The following is an 18650-nucleotide window of genomic DNA, read 5'->3' on the forward strand; positions in this document are numbered from 1 at the left end:
GGAGTGTATCAGATAAACCAATCAACAATAAAGAGAATGCAACACCTCCCTTTGTCAGACTTGCGTCAGCTCTTTAAAAAAGGGAAAAGGAAAAGATAAAAGAATTCTGGTGCTCATTCAGGACAAACATCACTGTCACTGGAGCTATTTGCTTTTTAACTTGGCATTATTACAAAATGCACATCTGTAGAAAGTCTGACACAGACTTTTGTCATGCTCTCAGGATACTGTAGATGGCCTCTTATACTAATCATGGCTTTCAGATAAGAGGCACAAGAATTATAAGGCAATTTTTCTAAATATCAGAATTGTTGCAGCGTAAACTGAATACTAAACCATAAAGATAAATGGACTTGAAGCCAGTAACTACTTTTATTTCCCCCTTATTTCAACAATAAAAGGTAGAACTTTTTAATTCCGATAGTACCACAAAGGTTTACAAGGCATTTCCATTTCCTAAGAGTTTGTAAAGTAAGAGAAACAAAAGGTGACAATCACACAACACAGCATTAATTATGGAGGATGCTGCTAGTACAAACTGCGTCTGGAAAAAAATGGATATAAAGAAAGAGATAGCTATCATGGTAACAATACCAGAAGAGAACTTTCATATTTAGAGGCAGTATACCTCTGGCTAGCAGATGATGGGGATTAGCAACAGGGGACCAACATCTCATGTCTTCCTTGCAAATGTCTGTGTCTGTTCACACTAGGAAGACAGGGTGCTCAATTAGATTAGATTTGTGTGTTCAAGCACAGGTTTTCTTTCAATTTCAAAGTGCATGAGAATTACTATTATTTGAAGTTTCATAGCTGACATAATGAGGAACATTACTCAAAGTAGTCTCATTGAAATTAAAAGCATGTTAAGCAATGCCAGTGTCTACAGTTAAAAAAATAAATCAGTGCTATGAAAAATGAAAGACTGTTCAATAGATCCTGTCTTCAGATCTTGTCTAGATCCTCAATTTTGTTATAAAAAGAACTACAACAATTATCAATCTTCAAGGGCAGTTGTCAAAAAAAAGTCTATAATACACTAGTCTGCAAAATAAATTTGTACAAGGATCTATGTATAATGAATTTCAAAGAAACTAGATCCACAAACACTGAAATGATAATTCTCTTGTTCTTGTAGAAAGAGTTGTTACACATTCTAGAAGAATGCTCAATATATAATCTTAATGCTCCTTACAATGTAAACGACTATGCATGAACTAAATCCACAGATGTATCTGTATTATACTGAGAGAGTTGAGACAAACCTATCTTTTCCAAGAGCTTTATCCCCTCTAGGGGATTAACCCTTTGTACAGTATCTAATCATGAGCACAATGTATATACACCCCCAATATAGTCTATTGCTTCAGTTTACAACAATGACCCAGTGACTTTCGTCTATACTGGGGCAGGAGATACAGTGAGCCCAATCACACAACTGGGTAACTAGAGGGTTCTCCATGGAACTGGGGGATACAGGATTCAACCTTCCTTCCACCAGACAATCCTTCTTTATCCTTTCAGTGTGCAAACCATGCACCCACACAATCTGCACTGCAACAGAGGCCAGGACTTTTCCCCTGGGCTCTGCAAATGCGGTGCCTTGGAGTATTCCCCCATCAGACGGGCATTCTAGAATCCCATCTCTATTTCTCCTCGGCTCCGTGGATCTGAGGAGAAACACAAGCCCAGCAGCCAGGTTAAGGGGGTGCTTGCTCCCTTAACCTTGGCCAAGAGCCAGGCTGAGGAGCAGGATAGGCTGGGAGGGAGTTTCTGGATCTGCATGGATCCTGACACTCCACACAAGCAGCCTAGCCCAGGCTAGGCTGCTCGTGAGAAGAGCCTCAGTATTTTCTTAATCAAAGTGCTTAAATAGTAGTAATTTTTACAATGATTTTTAAGGAGCAATAAGGTTATATATTAAGTAGATCGTTGTTAACTGAATTTAACATAGCCAACTGGGTTGAGTATATGTTAGTTTAATACAATCATATTTATATGTATGCAATAGGAGGCTTGCTGCATATATGTGTTGTGGAAGATCAATTATTCCTGAGGATTCTTCTAGAATCTGTAACAAGTCCCTCTACAAGAACAACAGACTTATAATTTCAGTGTCTGTCCACTTGAAAAAGAAGTCACATCAAAATGAAGGTCACCAGGTCTTTGTTGTGGACTGAAGTAACAGACACTAGAAGACTATATTGGGGATGTATATACTTTGTGGTCATGGTTAGATACATTTGTGGATTTAGTTTACTCACAGTTGTTTACATCATATTTTGTCTTTTTAGTGCCCATTAGATTAAAGATTTGTTGAACTGTATTTTCTGGATATAGTTTGTAATGCACTAGTGCCATTCCAATTCCATGGAGAATTCTACACATTCAGAAAGACCAGGTAGCACAATTTCAGGACAGTACAGATTCCAATTAAACATGAAGGGATCATGACAACTGAACACACCTTAACATGAAGAACTCCTTGTAGATGGAAAACTAGCACATTAAAAGAAGGATATCTAAGCCCCTTTCTCCTGAAATGCTAATTTCCCACATGCAATGCCATTTTTACATGGGGTGATTCATTAAAACGTCTTGTACACTTAGTCTGAAGTGGTAGATCGCACAATGTGATCATTTTCAATGTATAGCCCAGATCACACATGATTCAAATAAAATGAAGATATGAGTAAGTTGGCCACAAATCTCATACCAGTCTCCTTTCTCTCAAGAGTCTGTATCTGTCTTGGATAAATCACCTCTATGTACAAGAACGACTACTAAACAATGACACTTGCAAGTATGTGTCAAACTGTAAGAGAAAAGGATCCACTGGGAGACATCTTTCTGAGCAAAAGTGACAGGCCATGCACAAGACATCTTTTTGTTGACATAAAATAGAATTTTCTATGCAAGTGCCCACATATTGAGATGAAAGTGCAGTCCTGCCGATATACATACACATTTGAAAAATTAAGAACACAATACTATCAATGTTGACTGAAAAGCAAGTCACACTGTGTTCAGTTGATTTACTTACACGATAGTGTGCACAGACCTAATATGTTGAAAGACAATGTGCCTTTCTTGTTGCTCATGACCGCTAATGGTCTGGACAAATAAAAATAAAGCAATATTCCATTGGACTGCAGAAGAACTGCATGAAGCCTATAGTCCATTAGAAAATATGTATTCTCATCTCCCATACTCTGCTATGGTCTCAATAAAATAAAACAACCTCACAGATATGAGCAGAAGGTTTCAAGTTCCCTCTCTGGCTTCTCCAAGATAGGGCTGAAAGAGATTCCTGCCTGCAACCTTGGAGAAGCCGCTGCCAGCTTGTGAAGACAATACTGAGCAGATAGACCAATGGTCTGACTCAGTATATGGCAGCTTCCTATGTTCCTGTGTTGTTCCTAAGGATCTAAGAATGACAAATTTCTATGGAAAGAAAATTTAGCAAGCACTAAATTTCAGTCACTTGATGAATCATCCTCATTTTTAGAAGCTGGCACCCACAACTTTGAGTTATAAATTAAGCACAGTTATTTCTAGTTATAATATCTAGTGATAGAAATCATCACAATTTATACAAATAATTCAAGCATATGTTAATCTGAGATTAAATCTGGTTAATGTAATACATTAACTGTAATTAAATATCTTTAATATATTTATTTATGGATCTGTTTGGGCTTTTGTTTGACTAGAGCTTAGCCCTACAACTTGTTTTTAGTGCTATGGTCCAATAATATATGAGAGAACGATGTGCAAAATGTCAGTCCCTCACTACTCTGTAACTACAAGCAAATGGCACACTGGTGTAGTTGTAGTTGTTTATAGAGCAGGAAATGTGACCTCCGGGTCAGTTTAAACTCCAGCATCTAGCTCTATAGGGCACAAAGCTAGTAGGAAGATGTATGTGCAGTGCACTCTTAACATGACACAAAGTTAATGCTTAATTAATGTGCTGACTAATGTGTTCTGGTGAATAAAAATATCTAACCAGTCTGCATGTTGCCAAAAGACCATGTTTGCCCCAGCACCCCCAGCTAAGCAAAGATTTGAAGCCATGTTTGTCTCTGCTGCTTGGCCCTGTCCAACACCTGATCAATACATGAAAGCAAACCACACACTGTCCCTGCCCCCGCCAATACACACAGATCCACAATAAGCTGGACAATGAAAACCAAATGATGAAGTCTGGAGGCAACCTTTTGGACACAGGATAGCCCAGAGCTGAATCAACAGCAAAGTATAGGCTTTGCTTTCGGTCAGTAAAAGGAGAAGGTCATCCGTTCAAAAGTGAGGTAAACTCTGTGAAGCAACACCACACATCTGTTATGCAATCAGGTGCAGATTGGAAAGGCTGATTCCATGAAGCTGCATCCTTTCTATGCTCCCCAAAGGCTCCTTAATTATGCTGAGCTCTAGCCCTTTTGGTTATATGGCTTCGGCCAGTTTCATTCATTGCAATCTGCCTGGCATATTGACTCTTACACATTCACTACTTGTCTATGGACAAAATTCAAAATTCCAGTCTATGGAATTTTGCTGGCAGGATTGGGGGAAGGTTGCATTAGTGGGAAAGGGCTCCAGTTCTTCCTTGTTTGTTTGTTTGTTTGTTTATGCATGCATGCATGCATGCATATTTGTATACCATCCCAAACTCATGTCTCTGACATCTTGCTTTGATATTGCTCTAGTCACTCCCCACTCACTTCTAAAACTGGACCTTCCATCCACTCACCACTAGTTTCTCTAGCCTGGTGAGCTCAGGCTATGGTCAGACTTTAGACATAACTTTGTCCCTTGTGGCAACTATTTCAATAATGGACAAAGGGCAAGGAGGAAAATCAGCCTTTCACCTTTCTGTCCACAAGTGGTGTCAGTACCACAAGTACAATGAGATGTCTTTCTTTCTCAAGTCAGCTTCTAGCTGGGGACAGGGGGTGGGATTACCCTCCTCCTCCCGGTTTCTCCAGCTAGATCCAAGCATTCGGAAAGGGACAAGGAGATGGAAGGTAGCAAACCGGCTATGGTAAAATTATTCTTTTTCGTGTTACTAGTAGTTTGTTGCATTTGAAAAGTTGTATTTTAATTTGAAAACCACTAATCTGGGTGTAAAAACTGCCAGTTAAACTCAGGGCTAAACGATCTGGAACAGGGCTGTCAATCACATTCACATATCAACTCCACTCACATATAAAGGGGAGTGGGGAAGTGTCTTACTTTAGCAGTAAAAGGAACAGGTCATGTGAGGGAGTGCAGACTCTTCCATTTCCTGTATTCTGTCTCCCAACAGTCCATTGCCAAGTACTTTTCTCCCTTCTTGGCTAAAATATTAGAAGTGAGCTGGGAATAGATAAAAGTGTATAGACCAACAGACTGAGGGCAGGTAAGGTGCACGAGGGGTGTAATATTCCTCAACCTCTTTACTGTTAAACTAAGACCTCACCCCACTATGTGTGCATAGAGTAGACATGCAAAAAGAAACATATCTGTCACAATCATGCCCATTAGTTTCCACTCTATAAGTTGGAAAGTCATTCATAAGAAAAAAATGTTTTAGGTTGGCACACCATGGTTAAATGCCCCCAAGAAATGGTAAAAATTGGTATATTTTAACATATATGCCTCTCTGCTTAATTTATTACTGAAGAGTTGTGCAAAGTGTTCTGGCTTTGTAGTGAACTAGGAGATTGTTTTCTGGCAACATCACAAATAGAAGTGGTTGTACTATTGCATATATGGTTACAATAAGTCAAAATGGTGCCACTCAGTTGTTTATACAACCTATGCAAATGGGATGACTGGTCAGAACCTATCTCTGTAGAAACACAGGAGGAAAGTACGGAAGACAAATGAGATTAAAGAATGTGTCTGCTGAGGAACCCCTGTGCATTGCAGAAGATTCTGGGGTCTTAGGGACCATGGTCTGTTTATGTTCATTTCAAGTGCTGGCCAAGCTTCTTGGGCCTCAGGGTTGCTCTGCACAAGCTGACTGAGGTTGACTGCAGAAGCTAAGGTGCAACTTCCAAAAGCTGAAAGTCAAATGGACAGGTGCAGCTTCAGAGTGGTGTTCAGAAATGCACATTTATGATATGCCTGGCATGTTCTGAAAACAGTTTCTTTCAGGGCCAAAGGGGTTTAGAGTAGGACATTTAAAAAAAATGAATTGCTTTAGCTATTCCTTGCTATCAGAAAAACATGGAAAATCCTGAAGAATGTGTTGTATATGTCACAGATCATAATAAATGTGCATTTATAAGTATCGGTCTAAGGCTTCACCTGTCCTTTTGAATTCTCAACCCTAGAATACACCTGACACTCTTCTGCATTGTTTATTGCAAGGGAAGATTGGATGTGGTTGGTAACTCAGAAAGCCATTATAGATCTTCTTACTGAGAAACACCTGAGAAACTTAAAAGCATTCTAGGGCTTTTCAGAAGAGTTTGAAAATAACGGGATCAGCAGACATTTGAGGTGGTGCTCTGAATTTTAGACTAACATATTTTCAATTTCTCTAGCCCTTATTAATCTGAATTTCTGGAGGTTTAAAAGGAAATTTCTCTGTATTACATTTTTCCTGAAATAAATGTGCAGTTGTCTGTCATTAATTTGTTGTGGGAATCCACATACATTCCATTCAGGTAGTTCTGTTGCCAAGATGGGAGAGGAGAGCTGGTCTTGTGGTAGCAAGCATGACATGTCCCCTTAGCTAAGCAAGGTCTGCCCTGGTTGCATATGAATGGGAGATTAGAAGTGTGAGCACTATATAATGGGAGAGGAGAGCTGTTCTTGTGGTCGCAAGACTTGTCCCCATAGCTAAGCAGGGTCTGCCCTGGTTGCATATGAATGGGAGACTTGATGTGTGAGCACTGCAAGATATTCCCCTCAGGAGATGAAGCCGCTCTGGGAAGAGCAGAAGGTTTCAAGTTCCCTCCCTGGCTTCTCCAAGATAGGGCGGAGAGAGATTCCTGCCTGCAATCTTGGAGAAGCCGCTGCCAGTCTGTGAAGACAATACTGAGCCTGATAGACCAATGGTCTGACTCAGTATATGGCAGCTTCCTATGTTCCTAAGATATGCCCCTCAGGGGATGGAGCTGCTCTGGGAAGAGCAGAAGGTTTTAAGTTCTCTCCCTGGCTTCTCCAAATTGGACAAGATTTTTGATAGGACAAGATTTTTTCATTGAACCAACAAACTACCAAAGCATACAGTACGTTGCCAAAGCACAATTAAATACAAAGTGGTGGTTTGTACATGATATATCTACAAAGATTTACACACAAGGATTTGGAAACCCACAAGGTTATGAAGTATATGCAGGTAGTACTGTAACTCGCAGGTGGGGGATTTCAAGGCACATCAGGTAATGGGGGGGGGGGGTTACGTCCAACGTCCATTTCCACAATTTGTCCCATTGCTGTTTAGAAGAGATACTCTTGTCTTTTTGCACATAACCATACAAACTTTTCCAGAAGAGATTTACTGTCTCATCTGCGTGAACCTCTTGGTCGCGTCTTCCCTCCCTATTCCTATGCAGGAGCATTGCATAAATGACATACAGGTAGGCATGTGCACGGACCGGTTCGGAGGCCATTCTAAAGGCCTCCGGACCGGTCCGGACACGCGTGGTTTTGGTTCGGGTGGGAGGTTCTAACAAAGTACGGGGGGGGCTTTACTTACCCCCCAAAGAACGTCACCGAATTCTTTTGAGTAAGCGGGCGGCATACCTCCCTGCCGCCCGCTTCATTCCCCCTCTGGCGCGGCTCTGTCTGTCTCCTTTAAATTCTTCATCGGGCGGCAGGGTATCTTCCAGTCCCTGCCGCCCGGCTCTTCAATGTCCCCGATCGGCTGGCGGCCGCCCGCCCCCTGTGCAGCCTCAAGACCCCTGCCGCCCCTTCCCTTCCCATTTCAAGGGGTCGGCAGGAGAACTCCCCTGCCGACCCCGTCCCCTTCCCCGGCTGCGCTGCAAATGGCTTCTAGGAAGCCTTTTGTGCGCCTGCGCAAAAGGCTTCCTAGAAGCCATTTGCAGTGCAGCCGGGGAAGCGAGCGGACGGCAGGGAGTTCTCCCGCCGCCCACTCGCTAAAGTAAAGTGTAAACTTTAAAGTGTAAAGTGTAAACTTCCTAGAAGCCATTTGCAGTGCAGCCGGGGAAGCGAGCGGACGGCAGGGAGTTCTCCCGCCGCCCGCTCGCTAAAGTTTACACTTGTAAAGTGTAAACTTTAGCGAGCGGGCGGCGGGAGAACTCCCTGCCGTCCGCTCGCTTCCCCGGCTGCACTGCAAATGGCTTCTAGGAAGCCTTTTGCGCAGGCGCACAAAAGGCTTCCTAGAAGCCATTTGCAGTGCAGCCGGGGAAGGGGACGGGGTCGGCAGGGGAGTTCTCCTGCCGACCCCTTGAAATGGGAAGGGAAGGGGCAGCAGGGGTCTTGAGGCTGCACAGGGGGCGGGAGGCCGCCAGCCGATCGGGGACATTGAAGAGCCGGGCGGCAGGGACTGGAAGATACCCTGCCGCCCGATGAAGAATTTAAAGGAGACAGACAGAGCCGCGCCAGAGGGGGAATGAAGCGGGCGGCAGGGAGGTATGCCGCCCGCTTAATCAAAAGAATACGGTGACGTTCTTTGGGGGGTAAGTAAAGCCCCCCCCGTACTTTGTTAGAACCTCCCACCCCAGTGCCGGACTGCTGCTCCGCAGTTCCGTGCACACCTCTACATACAGGTTTACTTACCTGATTACGAGAAGGGAAATGTTCCAATTCCCTAGTATGAGGGCACCCGTTCCATCCCGTTTCCTTGAAGGTTTCTTTCTGGGACCTCAAAAGGAGGTTCTATCGCTCAAACCCGAGGTTAGTTCTTCCCAAGTCTGTTTTTCCAAATCAGGCCACTCTAACAGCTTGCTTACTCCCTGCCACACTCTTTTGGCTACCACACACTCTTTTAAGAAATGTGAGTGGGTTTTCCTGAATGTTTTACCTAGCTCACTAGCTTTCTGTTTGCAAGTGATTTTAGGGCACTCTTGCTGGTCCTCTGGGAGCCATGGCTTAGCTGCATTAAGTGGTAGTACTTGATGGTATAAGCGCCACCTTGTTTCCAATAAATGGAAAGGGACTTTTTTCTCCTTAAAGAGAGCAATAGGGTGATCAGGTTGCAACAAGTACTGTGAAGTGCGGTGTTTGTAGCGTTTACGTTCTAAATCAGGTTTTAAGAAACCCACTTCTAGAATCTCTCCATAAATTGTTTTCCTTAGCTGCTTAACTGAGGAGGATCCTTTAAATAGATCCTCATGCTGACTTGCGCCAATGCAGAGTGAAAAGCAAGACCCAGGTTTTTTGCAGGAGGTTGGACATATTATGGACATTCACGAAAATCCAGTTTCCAAAATTGTAAGACATGAATTCAGTTACAAAAGAGGGTTGAAGGGCAGGTAGGGCTAGGCCTCCCCGCTCGACCTCCTTCAATGCTACCGCATGGGCCAAAGGGAAGGACATGGTGTGCCATACTAGACGGAAGATCTGGCTTTCAACTCTCCCAAGGAGATCGAGCAGGGGAGGATAGACTACAGCCAGTTATGCACCGGGGGTATCAGGTAAGTCTGGATGTAAACCACTTTCTGGTACATGGCAAGGCTCCATTTTTTCCACATCGTGTTTTTAAGCATTACTTTTTATTCCCAATCTGTCCAATTTCCGCCCCAGGCTTTTTCCTTAATCCCATATTCAATCCCCAAAATGTGTACTGTATCTACCCACTTCAGTTTGGACTCTGGGGCCCCTTCGCTTTTACATTCAGATATGGGTAGGCACGAGAGTTGCTGGTGTCCGGGGTCCATTTTAACAAATACACTTTTGTCAGCATTTAATTCTGAGCCCAAGATCTTGCCATATTCCCAGAAGAAGTCTAGTATTACAGAGATTTCATTTTCATTCAATAACAGTAATGTAACATCATTGGCATGAGCTACAAATTTTACCCTAAACTCAGTAAGCGGTTCTGAGTGGACAGGTGGTTCGGCTATCCCATCACTCTCCCTCCTCCTCCCTCCTGGGAAGATCTCGCAAGGTAGAAGAATAGAGACAGAGAGTCCTTGCAGATGGGGTTCTCTCTGAATCCTGATCAGGATCGGACCCAGGGCAAAAACATAAAGTAATGGGCTCAGTGGGCATCCTTGGTGGACACCCGAATGCAAAATGATCGGGTTGCCCCGCCATCCATTAATCTGTGGCGTCACCTTTGCATTCATATAGAGCAGCTGTATCCAAGTAACAAATAGGGGTGGTATACCTTTAGCTTTCAACAATGTCCACAGATAATTGTGGTTCACTTTGTCAAAGGCCTTAACTTGATCCAATAAGAGGAGGTGACCTTTCCAACTTTCATTCTTTCATAGAGTAAAAAAGTTCTCTCAGCAGACACAATGAGTCTGTCATCTTTCTTCCCGAGATAGTGCTTGTCTGCAAGCTGTGGACCAATTTATGGGCCACTTTCGCCAATCTATTATTTAGGATTTTGGCAAAGATTCTGTAATCGATATTTGTGAGGGTAATCGGTCTCCAGTTTTGTGGTAAAGTGGTGTCACCTTTCTTGGGGGGGGGGGAAATTAAGAGGCCGTCCCCAAAGGACCTATTTAAACGCCCACTGTCTAGGACAAAATTAAATAATTTTACTAAAACTGGTAGTAGCTGGTCTGTGTAAATCTTATAGAAAGGCCATGTCAGACCATCAGGCCCCGGGGCCGATGTGTTCTTTCCTGCTGAGATAACTGCTCTGACCTCTTCTATTGTTACAGGATGGGTCAAAGAGCTCCCCCCCCCCCCAGTGAGGGAATAGCCAAGACCATATTCATTCAGACTGCAGAACCTATCTAGATAGGATTGAATGTCCTTTACAGAAATATCCTTCAATGCATACAAGTTTGTATAAAACTTGGCCATGATCTTTAACATATCGTGGGGGTCGGCCATTAGTGGGCTACTTCCATCTGATCGCAGGCCTTGGAATGTCAAACTAGATGCATGCATCTTGTCCTTTGCCCACTCCCCTTTTTCAACTACATACCCTTTGAAGCGATACCGCTTATTTTCTAAACGCCTGTGCCGCAGCTCATTTTGAAATGTCCTGATTGTCTCTTTGTAGCGGCGGCATGATTCTACGTCGAAGGCTTCTCCCCTGTTCATCTTATCAACAATCCTCAGATGTTGGGTGATCGCTTTCTGATTATTTTTGACCCCTATCTTATATGTCCGGCTGGTCACTGCCCTAGTATGGCAGCCCACCCTCTTTTTAAGTGTCTTCCAGGCTCCCAAAAGATCATCTTCTGCCTCTAATAGCCGAGGGGTCTGTCGCCTCAGTTCTGATAAAAGGACACCTTTGAGATATTCATCACTTAACATTTTTGGGTGTAATCGCCACAAGGGCTTACCATGTGGAATTACCTCAGAGAGATTACAAATAAGTCCCACAGCCGCATGGTCTGACCATGGGGTAAGTACTAGTTTACACCTGTAGACTTCAAAAGAAGGGGGAGCCCAGAGTCTATCTAGCTGGCTAGCTGATCTCGGGTGGTAATATGTAAATTTGACTCCGGTTTTAAATTTATGTCTATACTGCGATTTAAAGTTCTCTTCGTGACGGATTGGGGAAAAATCCAAATCATTATATACCCCCAAGGCCTTATCATCTAAACCCAGAGTCTCACTCAGAAAACATTGGAGAGCTTTTTCCTCATTCAATAGAGAGGGACTTGAGGGGGAGACTGGGAGGCCTCCCGAAAAGGCTTTCCTGTCGCTCAGTTGGGCTCTGTTATTAAAATCCCCCACAATCAGGAGGTGGCGCTTGGTGTCACATATATCTTTTAGTTTAGCCCAAAGAGCCTTCCTAAGGTGTGATTATACCGGGGCATATATGGCGCAGAGTCTAAAGGCTTGGTCGAGCCTTAGAGTGGTTGCCGAGCTTGGGTCACCCCTGACAGTAAAATCTACATACATTAGCCTGCCCTGATCAATTTCCAATACCCTCTCGATTTTGAGATCAGGTCTGTCTTTAAACAATATCGCTACCCCTGCATTGCTGCTCCCATCGTAGGACCAGAAGGATGGGCCCGCTGTCCATTGCTGTTGTGCTGAAAAGCGGTGGCTCTCATTTTCGAAATGGGTCTCTTGTAGAACATAGATGTGATAGTTCCATTTTGTTAAAAAGTGTAGGATCTCTTGCCTACGATTTGGTGACCTTAATCCATTAACATTCCATGTAAGTATATTATAGGAATTGGCCCGACAACCCATAATAGGAGGGTGTTATGTGTAAGCCATGGACCCATTCAGTCAAAGAGTTGCTGTTCGCGTAGAAGCAAGGCAATAGAATAGTAGGCATTTGTTCCTTAGATCTCAGATCGTGTCAAGTATTGTTCAAAGGGGCTTATTGGCATAATTCAACCCTTACCTCCATGTCTTCCAAGAGGGCTGAGAGACACTACTGCCTGCAATCTTGGAGAAGCCGCTGCCAGTCTGGGTCGACAATACTGAGCTAGATGGACCTATGTTCTGGCTTAGTATATGGCAGCTTCCTATGTTCCTATAATCACATTCTTCTATCACTCACACCACAAAGTTGTCAATGATCATGTGGGAAAGATAGTGATGAAAATTCACTCTATAACTATTATAAAGTGAAAATTTTATATTTTAATATGAGAATAATTATTTATAAAACATTATGCAAATAGAGTAAAATCTCCAAATTTATTTCTTGCAGCCATATAGCACTTTTATTTGGTATGTCATGACATTTATTACCTACTCAGACTGGCTATGAAAAAAGACCTTGCAGCAGCAAACACATCTATCCATTTAAGAAAGCACTTGCACTGTTTATTACATTCTTGTGTAATTTTGTGTTAACACTGATTAGATAAATCTCAAAAATACAATTTCCAAGGTTGTGTCCATGACCCTTTGGGGGGGAAAAAAATCCAATTTTGAGGCTTTGCAACAGATGTTTGCTTAGCTTAAACTCCACAAGTGCGGCTGCCCAGTGCTATGGTACATATTTATTCCTGAATCCTTTCTCAGGGACACTATTTAAATATGGTGATGCACCAGAGTCGTTATTTTGTTGCTGTTGTTGTTCAGCAACCCCCGCAAAAGACTGCTCAGATAAAAACGATTTTTTCAATAGCAAGAAACAGATCATGGTAAGTGAAATTACAATTCACATTAAAACTAGCATGTTGGATACACTGTCCACTTATTTTCCAAATGATCACATCAGTCCCTATGATTCCTATTTTAAATTGCTATCCAACAAGCTTGTGGCAGGGACACAACTGATGTAAGAAGAAAACGAAAATATTGCTGTACATGAGGCTTAGGTGCTTCCATATGTCTAATCTAAAAAAAAAAATCATGATGATTTTTAAGATAGATAGATAGATAGATCACCATTCATGGCATGACATAAATAATGAGAGACAGTCTCTGCTTCAAGGGCTTACAATTTGTATAGCAACACAGAGGAAACACCAGAGGAAGAGGAAATGGAGGCAGGGATGAGCAGGAGAAGAATATGCAAATATTTCCATTACATGTACTTGAGTATAGTTAGAATAGGAAATAGGAATACGGCATTGTACTAAAGAGTTCACGGAAAAGGTAAATTTTAAGGAAATAAAAGACAAAGCATCATGTTAAGTATTTCAGGATGCTAGGTATCTGCTGCTTGTTTGAAAATTCCTGAGTTCAGGTCAGAATGCAATCAAGTATCACTAGTAAAAGGATATTCAGTGCTGAACAAACTATTATTTAGTCATTTATTATTTAGTCATTTAGGGGCCAGCGTGGTGTAGTGGTTAGAGTGATGGACTAGGACCGGGGAGACCCGAGTTCAAATCCCCATTCAGTCATGAGACTAGCTGGATGAATCTGCGCCAGTCACTTCTCTCTCAGCCTAACCAACTTCACAGGGTTGTTGTGAAAGAGCAACTCAAGTATGTAGTACACCGCTCTGGGCTCCTTGGAGGAAGAGTGGGATAGAAAATGTAATAATAATAATAATAATAATAATTTTCATATGGCTATGGAATGTCTATTGAACATGGCTTTGGCAGTGTGCTAACCTGAAGGTTTCTGTTTCTGGTGCTCTATTGCATCCAGGTCTTGCTAATGCTAACATTATGATGTACAGTATAAAACTTTGCAGGCTATTTTTTTAAAATGAAACTCAGTGCACTCTTCTGGTAATGGGCAAGGTGGCACTGTGATCAGGAGTCCTCCCATTCCTTTGTAGTATTTGCTGAAACTGGTAAGGTAGACAGCTGCGACCAAGATGCTTTCTTGTGGAATCAAAAGAGACCTGGGGCTAGTAGAATATACTCTTATGTCACCAGAAAGTGTGGGGTTATATACGATTACAGTTCTAGATATTTTATTCATACTACATATTTTATTACTATTACTGTGTTTTGAAAACCAACTTAATGTCTTTAAAATGAATTCATTTTTAAAAAATGCATTGTACTCTAGTTTAGCAAGTAAGGTAAAGTGTGCCATTGAGTCGATTTTGACTGCTGGCACCCACAGAGCCCTGTGGTTTTCTTTGGTAGAATACAGGAGGGGTTTACCAGTGCCTCCTCCCACACAGTATGCAACGATGCCTTTCAGCATCTTCCTGTATCGCTGCTGCCCTATATAGTACTAGCAGGGATTTGAACTGGCAACCTTCTGCTTGTTAGTCAAGTATTTCCCCACTGCGCCACTTAAGGTGGCTAGTCTAGCAAGTACAAACTCATTATAAAATGACCTGACTCACTGTTCTGACTCACTTATGGACTATAATGTAGTCTAAACTATTGTTTATACATATATTGTTTAAAAATTGTTTCCAGTTAAGAATCTGCTTATGTTTTACATGACTGAGCATAATTTAATGTAGTCAAAGCATAATTAAACAAATGAATAACTGCTGCCAGAAGCTTTGTTCATATAATACATTATTTGGTCATATTGTGTGGCTCTTTATTATAGACCCATGATTCTCTTGCCTGCTTCTATGAGCATGTGTGTCATGACGATTTCCAGAAAATATCGTTTAGGAACCAAAACAGTTTATCAAGCAAATACTATATGCAATCCATTCGCCATAGTCAATTATTCTTGAAAACTAGGAATGACCTTCAAGCCATATTATTTGGGGTTGGTAAAAGAAACAATTATTTCTGTAGGCTAGGAAGACCGTAAGAAAAGTTACAGTAATTTTTGTTTAGGAAAAGTAGTTTCAAAGAATAATGTCGTCAACTACTACTACTACTACTACTACTACTACTACTACTACTACAATTCACTTTTAAAAACACTTTTAATACAAAATGTATTTCTGCTGGTATAAACACTCCTTAGCATTAACAGAACTCAGACAAGATCACTGAATGACATACAGAATTAGTCAGAAATCAGATGTCCATGTATCAGTGGGTGAGTATAATATTATGTGTATAATATTAACTATGAGTTAATAATGGGTATAATATTAACTACAATACTGGTAAATTTCTGTTTAGATAAATAAGGTTAGGTAATATAATCTGAACTTCTGCAGAGTTCTGACTTCTGTGTGTGTAGTGTGCATGCGTGCCAAAGAGTTATGCCTATTCTATAATAAGTGCAACAAGTGTGGCATAAATCAGTATTGTATATATCTGTGTTTTTCCCCAAACAGGGAGGCTAGAGTCCACTGTGCGCTGGCCACCTTCAATTCTACCCTACAGTGCCTGCCTAACTGCTTCTTTTCTGTTCAGCATTACTGATTTCTGGGGAAAGATGTTTGCTGCTGAGTAGTCCTCAGCAGCAGCTGCCCGTATATTCACTCAGAATAACAAGTGTTCATTCTAATGCCATAGAAAAACTAGGAAGACTTTTAGTTGTATCTGTTGAAATATACTACAAAGCCTACCGTGTTACTCCATTGGAATATACAGAGTTCCTTGGTAACATATGAAAGAATACCTGGTTAGGGATTACGTAACTGTGTAGCAGTGTGTAACAAAATTTTTGATTTTGTTCACAAAAAAATAACAGTGATCAGGGGTGACAGTTAGTTTGTTCCAAGTATTCCACCCTTCACAAATCCAAAAAGCAAACAAAACAAAACGAAACATATTTCTAACAGATACTTATTTCTAAAAAATATCAGTGTAATATCTTGTATTCTTCCACTTTCCCATGTCTGCTGTGAGGGCAAGAGAAGGCTCAGTTTTCCTTCATGTCTGAGAAGAACATGGTGAGCCCATTCTCCCTTTGTCCTTGATGGGGGTGGGCAAGGAGGGACTCAGCCTCTTTTGCTGGGGAGGGAACCTGACACTGCTGTGTCAGCTGAAAAAAGTGACCCATGTTCACTTCCGTCAGCCAGCATAATTAATACTATCTTCTGTTTTCTGTTCTGGGTCTGTCCTCTTCTTCTGGGATATTCCTTGGCATGAAAGGGAGGTGTGCATACACCCACTTGTGGCTGGAATCATGTTTTATTTTTTGGTGGGGGGGGGAGAGGCACAGGGTTTGATCTCCCAACATTTCCCTGACAGAGGAAGGTCCTTTACCTTCTCCTACTCTGCCTCCATCTGCTTAGGCTCTCAATATGTAAAGGGACTGTCTTCAGAAATTATATGTATATATTCATGCATGCTCTCAGCTGCTAAAAATAAACACGCATACTGTATTTACCCAAATAGAAGATGACTCTGAATTTAAGATGACCCCCTTTAAAATGCAGATAAAATACAGGTTATGTCTGTATTTACCCCAAAGGAAGAGGACTCTAAATTTAAGATGACCACCACTCTAATCCATTTTTAATATCAAAGAACTTGGAAAAAGCCTACTCTTGGATTCAAGTAAATACAGTTATTTGTTTTTGAGCCACAGAATTATTTTTTTTAAAGAAATAGACACGGAGAGCCTACTTTGCAAAAGTATATAACCATATTGATTGATTGATTGATTATTAATTAATTAAATTTGTAGACTGCCCCAAATTTCCATTTCTGGGTGGTTTAAAACAACATAAAACAGATTAAAAATGAAAACCTTAAATCAATTAAAAACACAGTCAAATTAAAAAGCTTGGGTGAAAAAACAATTTAAAAAACAACCCCTCCAAAGAATTAGAGACTTTAAAAAAATTGTCAGAGATGGGGAGGCTCCTATTTTAGCAGTGCTTTCAGGGGAGTCTCAGGGGAGCAAAAGAGAAGGCCTGTCCCTGTGCAACCACCAGACAAGCTAGTGGCAACTACAGACAAACTTCGACAGATGATCTCAATGGAAGGTTGGGTTCATAGCAAAGAAGACATTCTCTTAAATATCCAGGGCCTAAGCTGTTTAGGGCTTATTAGGTTAATACCAGCACCTTGTATTTTGCCCGGAAACTTATTGGTAGCCAGTGTAGCTCTTTTAGTATAGGAGTAATATGGTTTTTCTGAGATGACCTGGAGACCAACGTGGCTTCCACATTCTGTACCAACTGCAGTTTCTGGACTATGGATAGAGGCAGCCTCACAGAGAGGACATTACATTAGTCAAGTCTGTTGGTTACCCGCATATGTACCATGTTTTTAAGTCATTTCTCTCAAGAAACAGATGCAGCTGGTATATCATCCGAAGCTGATGGAAAGTACCTCTGGCCACTGTCTCAACCTGGGATACCAGGGAGAGACTTGGATCCAGAAGCACCCCCAGACTGTATACCTGTTTCTTCTGGGGAAGTGTGACCCCATCCAGATATGGCAGATCAAAATTGTCTCCCGATTTCCAACCCTGCATATTATGTATCTCCGTCTTATATGAATTTAGTCTCAATTTGTTATCCCTCATCCAGCCCATCACTGCCTCCAGGCAGGCATTTAGGAGGTTATGCCTTCTCCTGATCAAACTATATTCCCTCTCACAATACACATTAACAGATTAATCTATCCATCACCACAGATGCACAATAGCCATTCATTTTAATAAGTTAAAGTGTCCTAGGCAAACATTCTCAAAAGAGGTTGTGCAGCAGCAGTACTTGGTGGAATTGTATCCTTTAAGTAAGCATATTGCACATGAGATCCATTTAAAACACATCTATAATATAATGTCACTAAATAGGTTGATTCTATTTTTAACTTTCTTGTGTGTGTGCTTCACATCAAAACAAGAAAAGGGAGAGAGTAGGAATTACTGACAACCTCACTGAATAACAGCACTAACAGAGATGGCTGTTTACTTTGGTACAGCATTAAATAAGGGATGTGAACTCACCATGGCAACCTCTGCATCAGATAGCTGTCATGCAGCTTCTAAAAAACAGATAACCCTTTCTGAAGAAATATAAACAAATGTTTGATAGCTCTCTATCATTTTCACATTATCAGGATAAATATTTTGCTGCATAGTACAATAAAAACTATTCCATTGCTTCCCCCTCTCAACCTGTTCTTTTGCATAGAAGAACGGAATACAATCTTTTTTATTTTCACTATTCTCTGTATCAAAGCATTTCCTGTACTAACAGTAAAGGTAAAGTCTGCTGTCGAGTCAATTTCGACTCCTGGCGCCCACAGAGCCCTGTGGTTTTCTTTGGTAGAATACAGGAGGGGTTTACCATTGGCTCCTCCCACACA

At 41.6% G+C, this 18650-nt stretch overlaps 1 long non-coding RNA gene across 1 annotated transcript in view; it reads left to right on the forward strand.

The window, feature by feature from the left end:
• Positions 1–13131: 13131 nt before the first annotated feature.
• LOC128327529 (uncharacterized) overlaps positions 13132–18650 on the forward strand; it is an 82888-nt gene continuing 77369 nt past the window's right edge. Inside the window, exon 1 of the long non-coding RNA XR_008308658.1 lies at positions 13132–13196. This is a non-coding gene — a long non-coding RNA (uncharacterized LOC128327529). The remainder of the gene's footprint in view (positions 13197–18650) is intronic.

Source organism: Hemicordylus capensis, chromosome 5 (genome assembly GCF_027244095.1).
Source record: "Hemicordylus capensis ecotype Gifberg chromosome 5, rHemCap1.1.pri, whole genome shotgun sequence".
Taxonomy (NCBI): Eukaryota; Metazoa; Chordata; class Lepidosauria; order Squamata; family Cordylidae; genus Hemicordylus; species Hemicordylus capensis.